This window comes from Eleutherodactylus coqui, chromosome 7 (assembly GCF_035609145.1).
Source record: "Eleutherodactylus coqui strain aEleCoq1 chromosome 7, aEleCoq1.hap1, whole genome shotgun sequence".
Taxonomy (NCBI): Eukaryota; Metazoa; Chordata; class Amphibia; order Anura; family Eleutherodactylidae; genus Eleutherodactylus; species Eleutherodactylus coqui.
The window spans coordinates 208,434,440-208,447,863 of NC_089843.1; the positions used below are offsets into that span (position 1 = coordinate 208,434,440).

Genomic DNA, 13,424 nt, shown 5'->3' on the forward strand with positions numbered 1-13,424 from the left:
AGGGCCTTTGATGTTTCCGCGAAGGCTTTATTTGAGGTGGTTTCCGATTTTCGGATGAGGGATATGCAGCAAGCGTGCGGTATAAACCCGCCTCTGAATACGTATCACGCAGACAGGGGGGGGATTCACTCCAGATTGGATTTTTGCTTCGTGTCTGATAATGTCACCACTATAAGCTATAGGCAGAAGCCTGCGCCATATTCGGACCACGAGTCCCTGTTGTGTGAGGTGGATGTCAGTAAGAGTGTTGTGTGTGGGAGGGGGTTATGGAAGCTTAATGTGAGACACCTGGAGAGCCAGGATATAAGGGCCCGCTATGCGTGTGAGTATGAAAGGTGGAGCGCCAGGAAGAAAGAGTTTGCAAGTATTTTGCTCTGGTGGGATTGGGTCAAGAAAAAAACCCAGGTGTTCTTTAAATCTCTTGGCTATGAAATGGCTGCAGCCAAGAGAAAGGAGTACGAGAAGCTGAGCGCCCGGCTGAGCCTGCTGATGAAGCTCCGTGACAGCGGGATGGAGGTGCAGGAGGACATTGTGCAAGTAAAGAGGGACATTAACAGCTACCTAATAGAGAAGGGGAGGAGTATTATGTATCGCGCAAAGATCGAAAAAATGGAACATGATGAGAAATGCTCGCGATTCTTCTTTAAAAAAGTTTTTGCAAAAAAACCAACTTTTGACACAATTGTGAAAGAGGATGGATGTGAGGTGAGTGGTGAGGGTGTGTATGAGGAGATTGCAGCGTTCTATGAGGATTTGTATGGTGAGAAATGGAGGGATGAATGCTTGGAGAATGATGTGTTAAAGGTGCTTGAGGGGAAGCTCCCTGACATTGAGCAGACTTCCGTCATGCGGGAGATATCTAGTAGAGAGGTGTTTGAGGTAATACAGAAAATGGCTACAAATAAAACACCTGGTGCGGACGGGTTACCTGTCGAGTTTTATCGTATGTTGTGGAATGTGGTGGGGAAGGACGTGTGTGAGGTGTGTAAGTATATGTGGGAGAACGTGGAGATGGCAGAGAGTATGTGTGGCGGTATTTTTGTCCTGATCCCAAAAAAAGGGGATTCAAAGAGTTTAAAAAACTGGCGTCCAATTACATTACTGAACTGTGACTATAAGATCTATGCTAAAATAATTGCCAACCGTATGCGTGATGTGGTGGAGTGTGTGGTGAGTGAGGACCAGTATTGTGCGGTGCCTGGGAGACGTGTGCATGAGAGTTTGTGTCTGATGAGAGACGTGTTGTGGGACTGTAAGGGTAGGAAGAAGACTGTGTATGTGGTGAGCCTGGACTTTGAGAAGGCGTATGACAGGTTGTCGCATGAGTTCTTGTTCCGAGTGTTGCTGCGAATGGGGTTTCCGGCTGATTTTGTGTGTAGAGTGAGGAGTTTGTATGATGGGATATATAGTAGAACGTTGGTGAATGGGAATGTTGAAAGGAGAGTGAATGTGAGGTCTGGAATGCGTCAGGGATGTCCTTTGTCTCCGGTGGCGTTTATTTGCGCCATGGAGCCGTTGCTCTGCTTGATTAGGCAGGATAAAGTGGTGCGGGGGATCCATATCCCTGGCAGTAATGGAAGAGAGCTGAAGGTGAGTGCGTACATGGATGATGTGTGTGTGATGTGTGAGTCTGAGTGTGCAGTGAGGAGGGTGAAGCTGTTGGTGTCTATTTTCTGTGGTGCGTCTGCTTTCAGGGTGAATTGGGACAAGAGTGAATGTAAGGTGTTTGGTGAGGCTGTGTTGAATGCGGATGTGGGCCTAAAAAACGTTACTGGTGCAATTAAAGTGTTAGGGGTTAATTTTAATGAGAATCTGGATGGAAAGGAAAGTTGGGTGGATGTGAAGCAGAAAGTAGAAAATCGGTTAAATTTTTGGAAGCTCAGAGGTCTTACAGCTATAGGTAAGATCCTGGTGATTAAAAGCGTAATTCTGCCCATTTTTCTGTATTTGGCGATGGTTTTTCCACCCAGTTATATGAACATCAGAAGACTTAATAGAGTTTTGTTTGTGTTTTTTTGGGGGTCAAAAATGGAGCGTTTGAGGAGAGAGGTTGTGGTGAAGAGTTGGAGGCAGGGAGGAATGGGCTTCCCAAATTTGGAAACTTACTTTGGTTTAAACATGTTAGTTTTTTTGTTGTCTGATTCAGAAAGATGCGAAAGGGGCGTGTATGGCGAGGTACTTGGCTGGAAGACTTTTTGTGCGAATGAAGTGGTGTAAGCGTGATTTACGTATGCCGGTAGCTTTTGAGATTCCAAAGTGGTATGAATGGGTTGTGAGCTTTGTGGTGAAGTTTGAGTTGAGTGAATATGAGGTGAGCGTGCTGAAGAGCAAGCGGATGGTGCGGAAGATCATTGAGAGCAAGGATGTGGTGTCTGACATTAATTCTGTGCGAGGAGCGGATGTGGAGAGCGTGTGGAAGAAGGTGCGGATGGAAGGGATGAGTAATAGGCAGAGTGAGATTGTATGGCAGAGTCTGCATGGTGTGTTACCGGTGCGAGAGTTCCAGCGTGTGAGAGGTTTGGTGAGGAGTGAGAGATGTCCGAGAGAGGGGTGCGGTGGATGTGAGAGTGTGATGCATGTTTTTTGGAATTGCGACTATGCGCAGAATGTACTGCGAAGGTTAGGGACGTTATGCCGTGAAATAACGGGTGTAAATTTCATATGCTATGAATTAGTCATGTTTGGTCTCGGAGTGAGTAACAGTGTGAAGGAGAGACTGTTGTGGCTGTTCTTGGCGTGCGTGAAGGAAGTGTTGTGGGATGTGAGGAACGTATATGTGTTTAAGCGGAAGGATCTGAATGCGAGGGACAGCGTGCGAATGGTGTTGGGGAAAATGTATATTATTTATTTGTGGGACAAAAAGAAAACAGGGGTGATGCGGAGGGGTTGTGGAAGGTGCTGAAATGGAAACAAATTGTTAACCTGTCATGATTTTTCCTTTAAACTTCTAATGATTAGTTTATGTATTAATGTGATGAAGTATTGTTATGTATGTAAATAAAGCTGTTTTATTTATAATTAAAAAAAAAAAAAATCTGTTCTTATCAGTTTAATATCTGATACGTCCCCTATCTGGGGACCATATATTAAATGGATTTTTAGAACAGGGAGCTGGAAAAAGAGCTTGCTCTGTCCACTCCGCGCATTGACCTGGTATTGCAGTACCTCCAGGACCGGTGCACCCCCTTTCCTACAGCAGTTTCCAAAAGCAGAAAAACAAAACTGGCGAGCAAGAGGTGCAGCGCAGCTGTGGCGGCTGCTGCTGCTAACATATAAGCACTTTGATTGACACTCAGCCCGTCTGCTGCCGTGGAGCTCGCAACATTGTATCCACTGTGCACAGCACAGGTACAACTGGAAGCAAAACAACACACACCAGTTCATATGCCAGCCGCACTCTATAGTTCGTACCTACCGCTGCGCTAATAGCCAAGTTGGAAACATCGGGCAGGCACAGCGTATCCTGGCAGCCTGCATCTGTATGCTCCACGTATTCGGGTCATGGGTGTATGTGCTGGGGGTGCGGTCGCACCTGGGGCCCGGAGCCCTAGGGGGCCCATAAAGTCTCTCTTCCCCACATTGTAAACCAATGCTATCAATGAAGCTTTATAGTTTGGGGGCCCAGTCCCAGACTTTGTACTGGGGCCCCGCAGCTTCAAGTTACACCTCCGGATCAGGATAATGCTAGGCCATTCCAACCAGCCTGTGTGAGTGACCTGCAGTCGCTGGCAGTCGAAAAGCGGCCGGCCCCGGATGCGCGCTTCAGAGTGGACAGACAGCAGCGGACCCCCAATCACACAGGCCCGAGGCTTGCTATGCAGCACGGAATACCTCATTGGACTGCAGCGCTCCACGCGGGCTGAGATACACGCTCCACGTGGGATGGGCAAGTATTCCGTCCATGAGGATCCAGGCCAACGCTTACAGATGGAGCAACACCCGGGGAGCAAAGAACTCCAACGAACGGCCGTCTACTTTAAAAGGATGTATTGCTTTATTCAATGCATGGACACAGAAACAGTTCAACCGCTCGCTAAAGACCGCAGTCAATACAGTAAAGAAAGAAATGTGTCTGTTTAATGTAAACTTGCACGGAGCTCGTTTGTGAGCCACTGACTGAATGAATGCTGCTGCTGCCGCTGCTGCATGTCTGAAACGTGGTCTGACGTTACATGCACCAGCAGGGATAAGGCCTTGCCTATAAGCATTCCCCAGCTGGCAAAAACGGAACCTCCCTGCCTATTCCTCACCGTGGAAGAACGGAACCTACCTTTTTTTTAAAAAAAAGAAAGCCACAGCAGCAGCCAACTAGATTTTGGTAGGCCGCTGTCTCCCCCTTGTGTGCTGCATTAAAAATGCACTCCGCTAAAAATAACTGATCCACGAAATAGAGCGTAGGGAGAGAATGAGGCTTCTAGATGAGCCGTCAGGCTATGATAAATTGTATCACACCTGGGCGATATGGATAGATGCCCGGAGCTCACCCCTATTTACTAGGTGGTTACAGACAGGGACATGTGAGTAACACGTTTAAACCACAATCGTAAAGAGAAACAACAATCCCGGAGTGCCCCCCCCCCCCCTTTTTGTTTTATTTTCTCTTTCTCCCGTGTCATAGATACCTACCCTCCCTTACCGCTCCCCCTCTTACCCTCCCCTCATTCCCCTGTTTGTAGACCTTATAAAATATCACAGACAAACATGATATAGTTCAACTCGAAATTTATTTATTAAGTTTCATTGTCAAAGTTATTTTTACATTGCTTTGAGATAAGGCAAAAGTTTCCCCCCCCCTCCATGAAACCAATAAAACCTACATTGAATAAAATAAAAATGCTGCAGTTGCCGGTAGTTTTGCAGTTACCGGTAGTTCTGCAGTTGCCGGTAGTTCTGCACTTACCGGTAGTTTTGCAGTTGCCGGTAGTTTTGCAGTTGCCGGTAGTTTTGCAGTTGCCGGTAGTTTTGCAGTTGCCGGTTGTTCTGCAGCTTCTTGGTAGAGATAAAGACCATCTCCCGTCTCCCAGCTGCAGCAGAGACTGATTAAAATCGCTGCCAAGCCCGGTATTTATGCTTCTAAATTGATGACATCACAATGGAGTGACATCAGCCTGCCATACACCTGGCTCATGACATCACAAGGGAGTGACATCATCAGCATTCCAAACAGCTGGCTCATTTGCATACAGTATGTATGTATGACATCACAAGGGAGTGACATCATCAGCATTCCAAACACCTGGCTCATTTGCATACAGTATGTATGTATGACATCACAAGGGAGTGACATCATCAGCATTCCAAATACCTGGCTCATTTGCATACAGTATGTATGCATGTATGTGTCTATCTATCCTATCCTATCCTATCTAATCTATCTTTATTAATTACATAGAATATAGATATGGATTATTTCTGAATTATAGATTTTGTAGATATAGATTAAAGATAGATTTAAGATTGTGTGTGTGTGATATATATATATATGTAAAAAAAATATATAATCTGTAGTTATGTATGTATGGCGGGAAAAAAAGGCCTGCTGTATGTTTTTAAGTTCTTCGGATGACCATGCCGTTCTATTACTCTCCTTACTAGGGTCTACTAATGCCGGCCCAGGGAAAGGCAATAAAGCCCTATGGGGCCGAAGCCAATTTCCCTCATTTCAGGTAAAAAGTTTCCATCCGTCCCCACTCGAAATGCGGCCGGCCGAAGAGATCCCTCCAACCGACCGGCCGACGCACCTTCAGAGACAAACTAGTGCTTGCTTCTAGTGTCATCGCCGGCTTAACCATCCTGGGTAGGGAGGTGACGAGTCCTGCAGCAGCAGCAGCAGGCTCTACAAGTCTAGGATGCGTGAGCACGGTGCAAGAGGAAGGACTGAGGGGGGGAGGGCGCGGTTGAGAAGGCGTGGGGCGGGGCTATGCAAAACTCTTCCATCTCCCTGGGTGCATTGTGGGTGCGCCCAGAGTGCAGGCTGAGCGTGTTGCCTCAAGCCTTGGAAGTGGAGTTGGGCGGGCCGGGGGCTGCAGGTGAAACCTATTTCGGGTTATCGCTTCTCGGCCTTTTGGCTAAGATCGGAGAAGAGGATCGCTTGGAGTGGTGAAATGGAGCCTCAGGCTATACGGAACACCATCCGCTTTCTGGTTAAGCCAGATTCCTGCAGAAGAGTGGAGCTGGGAACCTTCGTCCAGGAAGTCCTCTTTGAAGCACTGAAGCTGAAAGCTGCTGAGATCTTCTGCCTGCAAGACCACACCGGCAAAGGGCTGTTTGATGTCTCTTTTGAGACAAACAGTTTCTGCCTGAACATCTTTGAACGCTGCAAACTGCTGAAAGAAGAAGGGAAGCTGAGCGACTTCATCCTGCTGCCACTGTTCCAGATGGATGAGAAGCCAGTGACTCTGCATCTATTTAACCCCTTCACTGAGCTCTCTCATGTGGTGGCGTTCCTACAGAGATACTGCAGCAATGTGCGTGGAGGAGTGAAGCTGAAGAATGCTTTTTGGATCCCTAATGGCAAGCTGCGTTTCTGGGTGCGTTTTCGCACAGACCCTAATGGCATCGGAGGAGTAAAGCACCCACCATCCTCCTTCTCCCTGGGAGGCAACAGGGGATACTTGACCTACCCAGGCCAGCCCCGGTACTGCAGGCTGTGTTTGCAGTTTGGACACACACAAGACTTCTGTCCTAATGGCCGCTGCTGCAGGAATTGTGGAGTACAGGGCCATGAGGCTGGCCAGTGCCCTAAGCCTCGCAAATGTGACCTGTGTGGCTCTATTTTACACTTGGCAAGGAACTGCCCCAAGGGACTAATGACGAGCCGCAGTTATGCTGATGCGGCTCGCTCTGGAAGAGGACCTGTTTTCTTTGAAAGTGGTCTGGACACTGGGGTTAATGAACCGGAAGAATTGATGCCTGTGGATGAGGCCGTCTGTCGCTTGCCGCCGCTGTTTCAGACCACTGCACAAAATCAAGCGTCCACCTCAGGACTCCAGCCAGAACAGCCAGGGATTACAACAGCAACCGCAGCAGAGGTAAACCCGATGGGAGTTCCTGTACCTCAGAGTTTGCCCTCTGAGGTCTCCAGCGCTGAGCCTGCTGCACAGAGTCCCCCCCTGGGAGTTACTACAGCCAATCATCAGGCAGCCATGGCCTCCCAGCTACAAGTGTCTGCAGCTGCCCAACCCCAGCATGATGAGGATACAGATGACAGCACCACCATCATCCCTGACACAGGTACTGTGAGTATGGAACTGTCTTTGCCTTCCTCTACAAACTCTGTGATTCCAGGAACTGTGTGCTCCCCCACTGCTGGCATTATGCCAGGACTTGCACCTAAGAGGCAGGAGGGGGAGGAGGACTCTTGGGCTTTGGTGCAAAGAAGCAAATCTAAAAGGATGAAAACTGCACCTAGTGCTACAAACTCCTCTGAGGGCTCCATACCTTGTGCTCAAAGCCCAGCCAGCCCCCCTGTTTGTTTAAGCACCAATGCTTTTGAGGTGCTGGCAGACTTAGAGGAGGACATGCTGTCCCCCAGCAGTGGGGCATCCTCCCCATTTCTGGACACCGACGCAATTGAGCAGTTTGTTGGTGCCTTGCAAATGCCTAATGTCTGAAAGTATTGTAATGTTGGTTGTTTTCCTGTTATTGTTTTTATCCTCATAACCATTCATTTCATCAGTTTTATCCCTAAATGTAAGGGTTATATGTAGCAGAGCTAGACGTGCGGCTATTTTAGAGCACCTGTCTACACGGTCTGCTGACATTCTCTGCCTGCAGGAGTGTGGTTTGACCTCTATACCTAAAGCTTCGGAATGGCCGCACGGCCAGTCGCTGTGGTCAACATCCACAAAAAACAAAAATGATGGCGTGGGGATTTTGTTTACAAACAACAGTTATGTTATAGATAAATATGTTGTCATAGAGGAGGGCAGATGTCTTCTGGCTTATGTCACATTCCGAAATGTGCGATTCAGGGTCATAAATGTGTACGCCCCTCCAGATAAGAACGAGCGCAAGGAGCTGTTTGAAAAACTAAAGTTGTTCCTACCAGGCCGTTTGCCAGTTTTTTTGGTGGGAGATTTGAACTGTCACCTCCAAGGAGAAAAAATGGATGTGACAGCCAAACAGCTCAACCAGATGACATCTGACCTCCAGTTATTAGATGTAGTAGCATTAGCAAAGGTGAAGCCCGTACCTGACACGTATCATGCGGACAGGGGCGGGGTGCACGCTCGTTTAGACTACATCTTTGTTTCTAAAACTGTTAATGTTAAAAGTTACAGCCAGGAGAGGGTTAATTTTTCAGACCATGAGTGCCTGAAGTGTGTGTGTGAGTTAGAGGATGTCGTGCGGTATGGGAGAGGTGTATGGAAAATCAATGTGAGCCTGCTGGAGGATGAGAGTGTGTATGAGGACTTCAGGAAGGTGTATGAGGAATGGCAGAGAATGAAGAATGACTTTGGGAGTGTCATGGCCTGGTGGGAGTGGGTGAAAGGAAAGATTGGGGTCTTCTTCAGGAAAAGAGGCTACAGGGTGGCTGCGAAGAAGAGAGAGATGTATGCGAGAGTGAATGCTAAACTGAATGTGCTGCATAAACTAAGGGAGGCCGGTGTGAATGTGGATGAGGAGCTGTGTGATGCCAGGAAGAAGGTGAATGAGTGTCTGCGGGAGAGAGGGAAGCAAATCATGTTCCAGGCCAAGTTGGACACAATGGAGAAGGATGAATGTTGCTCACGGTTTTTCTTTAAAAAGTTAGTCAAAAGTAAAACGGATGTGAGTGTGGTGAGGGACATGGATGGGAAGGAGCTGAAGGGAGAGGAGGTAGCAGAGGCAATTGAGGATTTCTATAGAGACTTGTATAGTGAAAAGATGAGAGATGCAAGTCTAGAGAGGGAGGTGATCGGATCCCTTACGGACAGGATCGCAGAGGAGGATATACCACCATTAGTGATGGATATAACAGAGGATGAGGTGAGAAAGGTATTTGAGAGCATGACACGGAATAAAACCCCAGGAATGGATGGATTACCGATGGAATTTTATTTGTTCTTCTGGCCTATTGTTGGTAGTGATATACTGCAGTTGTACCAGTGGATGTGGAGGGAAGGTAACATAGGGTTAAGTATGAAAGAGGGATTAGTGGTATTAATCTTTAAAAAAGGAGATAAATCAGACTTGCGTAATTGGAGGCCTATCACCCTGCTTAATGTGGACTACAAGGGGTACGCCAAGTTGCTTGCCAGTCGCATGAGTAGGGTGATAGCCCAGGTAGTTCAGGAGGATCAGGTATGTGGTGTGCCTGAGCGCTCCATTGCAGGTAACCTGAGCCTGCTCCGAGATGTCCTCTGGGATGGGATGCAGAGGGACAGGAGTGTGATGGTTCTCTCCTTAGATTTTGAGAAAGCCTTTGATCGGCTTTCTCATGCCTTTCTGTTTAATGTCTCAGATAGGATGGGGTTCCCATCTAGTTTCTTAAGAGCTATCAGAAGCCTCTATGATGGGATTGGAAGCCAAATTCTACTCCGTGGCTTTGTAACTAACAGGATTAGAGTCTGTTCGGGAGTCAGACAAGGCTGCCCGTTATCCCCGTTAGTATTTATTTGTGCTATGGAACCCTTGTTCTGTATGTTGCGGAGAGATAAGTTTATGAGAGGAATGATGGTACCGGGCAGTGGAGGGAAGGCTGTGAAGGCTCTTGGTTACATGGATGACGTCTGCATAGTGACTGAGCATAAAGCAGAGCTGACCAGAGCTAAACTGCATACAAACATCTTCTGCGGGGCATCAGCCTTCCGTGTGAATTGGGACAAATGTGAGGTGAAGTGCTTTGGAGGAAAGTGTGAAGTGGCAGATGTGGGAGTGAAAGTGGTCAACAGTATAAAAGTATTAGGCATAAAGTTTGAAGAACGCTTGGATGGCCATGAGAATTGGGAAGAAGTAAGAGACAAAATAAACAGAAAATTAGACTTCTGGAAACTGCGAGAGCTAACCTTCACAGGTAAAACACTCATCATCAAATGTGTCATCTTACCAATGCTGCTCTACATAGCTAACATTTTCCCACCAAGCTACATGGAGCTCAGGAAAATAAATAGAGTCCTGTTCCTCTTTTTATGGGGAGTCAAAATGGAGAGAGTGAAAAGAACCACAGTGGTAAAGTCCAGACAAAACGGTGGCTTAGGCTTCCCGGATGTCCAACTGTATTTGGCGATTAACTTTATGATGACCGTACTCAGACTCATCCAAGGGGATACTAAAGTGGCGTTCATGACCAAATACATTGGGGGGTGGCTGCTCTGCAGGTTACAATGGTGTGAGAGGAGGCTGACACAGCCGGTGGCGTTTACTTGTCCAGCCTGGTATGTGCGAATGGAAAAGTTTGTGAAAGAGAATGATTTGACTGGTCTGAACAAAAACGAGCTACGAAACAAAAAGAAGGTGCTACAAATCTGTAAGAGAGGAGAACAGGCAGAAGACATTGACTTACTGACACATGTAGAGGCAGAAAAAGTCTGGGGTAACCTCTCTCGGGAGGAAGGGACAAACAGACAAAATGACATCATGTGGTTAAGCATGCAAGGGGCTTTACCTGTGAGAGAGGTCCAGAAGAAGAGGGACCTGGTGCGCAGTGAAACATGCCCACGACAGAGCTGTGGAGGGATAGAGAGCATCCTACATGTCTTCTGGAACTGCGGCTTTGCACAGCGAGTGTTGGGAAAGCTGAAAGCCCTGATAAAAGAGCTCACAGGGCTTACATATCTATCATTTGCCTTCGTGCTTTTTGGTATAGGAGTCACGAATAAAGACAAAAGTCATGTTTTATGGTTGTTAATGTTATGTATTAAAGAGGTACTCTGGGACGCACGAAACATCTATGTGTATAAAAGGGAATGCTGGGAGGAAGATGATTGTGTCAGACTGATCCTGAGTCGTCTTTACCTGTGTTATTTATATGATAAAAAGAAGCGAGGAGTAGCTGATGCCGAAGGGATCTGGAAGTTCAAAAAATGGAAACACCTTTTAAAGTTATAAGTATTCTTCTTTCTTGTGTGATTTGAGTGTAATTTGCAGATTTACAATGATTGAATAACCTGTTTGTGCAAATAAAGTTTATTTTACAAATAAGAACAGATTTTTTTATTTTATTTTTTTTATCAGTTTAATATCTGGTACGTCCCCTATCTGGGGACCATATATTAAATGGATTTTTAGAACAGGGAGCTGGAAAAAGAGCTTGCTCTGTCCACTCCGCGCATTGACCTGGTATTGCAGTACCTCCAGGACCGGTGCACCCCCTTTCCTACAGCAGTTTCCAAAAGCAGAAAAATAACACTGACGAGCAAGAGGTGCAGCGCAGCTGTGGCTGCTTCTGCTGCTAACAAACGAGCACTTTGATTGACACTCAGCCCGTCTGCTGCCGTGGAGCTCGCAACATTGTATCCACTGAGCAGCTGCGTCTGCCAGAGTGTGCACAGCACAGGTACAACTGGAAGCAAAACACACACACACCAGTTCATATGGCAGCCGCACTCTATAGTTCGTACCTACCGCTGCGCTAATAGCCAAGTTGGAAACATCGGGCAGGCACAGCGTATCCTGGCAGCCTGCGTCTGTATGCTCCACGTATTCGGGTCATGGGTGTATGTGCAGGGGGTGCGGTCGCACCTGGGGCCCGGAGCCCTAGGGGGCCCATAAAGTCTCTCTTCCCCACATTGTAAACCAATGCTATCAATGAAGCTTTATAGTTTGGGGGCCCAGTCCCAGACTTTGTACTGGGGCCCCGCAGCTTCAAGTTACACCTCCGGATCAGGATAATGCTAGGCCATTCCAACCAGCCTGTGTGAGTGACCTGCATGCAGTCGCTGGTAGTCAAAAGCGTCCGCCCGGCCGGCCCCGGATGCGCGCTTCAGAGTGGACAGACAGCAGCGGACCCCCAATCACACAGGCCCGAGGCTTGCTATGCAGCACGGAATACCTCATTGGACTGCAGCGCTCAACGCGGGCTGAGATACACGCTCCACGTGGGATGGGCAGTATTCCGTCCATGAGGATCCAGGCCAACGCTTACAGATGGAGCAACACCCAGGGAGCAAAGAACTCCAACGAACGGACGTCTACTTTAAAAGGATGTATTGCTTTATTCAATGCATGGACACAGAAACAGTTCAACCGCTCGCTAAAGACCGCAGTCAATACAGTAAAGAAAGAAATGTCTGTTTACTGTAAACTTGCACGGATCTCGTTTGTGAGCCACTGACTGACTGAATGCTGCCGCTGCTGCATGTCTGAAACTTGGTCTGCCGTTACATGCACCAGCAGGGATAAGGCCTTGCCTATAAGCATTCCCCAGCTGGCAAAAACGGAACCTCCCTGCCTATTCCTCACCATGGAAGAACGGAACCTACCTTTTGTAGAAAAATAATTTAAAAAAAAAACCACAGCAGCAGCCAACTAGATTTTGGTAGGCCGCTGTCTCCCCCTTGTGTGCTGCATTAAAAATGCACTCCACTAAAAATAACAATGATCCACGAAATAGAGCGTAGGGAGAGAATGAGGCTTCTAGATGAGCCGTCAGGCTATAATAAATTGTATCACACCTGGGCGATATGGATAGATGCCCGGAGCTCTCCCCTATTTACTAGGTGGTTACAGACAGGGACATGTGAGTAACATGTTTAAACCACAATCGTAAAGAGAAACAACAATCCCGGAGCGCCCCCCCCCCCCCTTTTTGTTTTATTTTCTCTTTCTCCCGTGTCATAGATACCTACCCTCCCTTACCGCTCCCCCTCTTACCCCCCCCCTCATTCCCCTGTTTGTAGACCTTATAAAATATCACAGACAAACATGATATAGTTCAACTCGAAATTGATTTATTAAGTTTCATTGTCAAAGTTATTTTTCCATTGCTTTGAGATAAGGCAAAAGTTTCCCCCCCCCCCCCTCCATGAAGGCAATAAAACCTATATTGAATAAAATAAAAATGATGCAGTTACCGGTAGTTCTGCAGTTACCGGTAGTTTTGCAGTTGCCGGTAGTTTTGCAGCTTCTTGGTGGAAATAAAGACCATCTCCCGTCTCCCAGCTGCAGCAGAGACTGACTAAAATGGCTGCCAAGCCCGGTATTAATGCTTCTAAATTGATGACATCACAATGGAGTGACATCAGCCTGCCATACACCTGGCTCATGACATCACAATGGAGTGACATCATCAGCCTTCCAAATACCTGGCTCATTTGCATACAGTATGTATGCATGTATGTGTCTATCTATCCTATCTAATCTATCTTTATTAATTATGTAGAATATAGATATGGATTATTTCTGAATTATAGATTTTGTAGATATAGATTAAAGATAGATTTAAGATTGTTTATATATATGTAAAAAAAAATATAAAATCTGTAGTTATGTATGTATGGCGG

General features: G+C 47.0%; 1 non-coding gene and 1 pseudogene across 1 annotated transcript; both read left to right on the forward strand.

Moving 5' to 3' along the window:
• Positions 1 to 2,999: 2,999 nt before the first annotated feature.
• Positions 3,000 to 3,187, forward strand: LOC136573846 (U2 spliceosomal RNA). Its single transcript, XR_010786064.1, has one exon. It is a non-coding gene; the product is annotated as a U2 spliceosomal RNA (small nuclear RNA).
• A 7,939-nt stretch (positions 3,188 to 11,126) lies between these two features.
• On the forward strand, positions 11,127 to 11,296 carry LOC136574167 (U2 spliceosomal RNA; annotated as a pseudogene).
• The last annotated feature ends 2,128 nt before the right edge of the window (positions 11,297 to 13,424 follow it).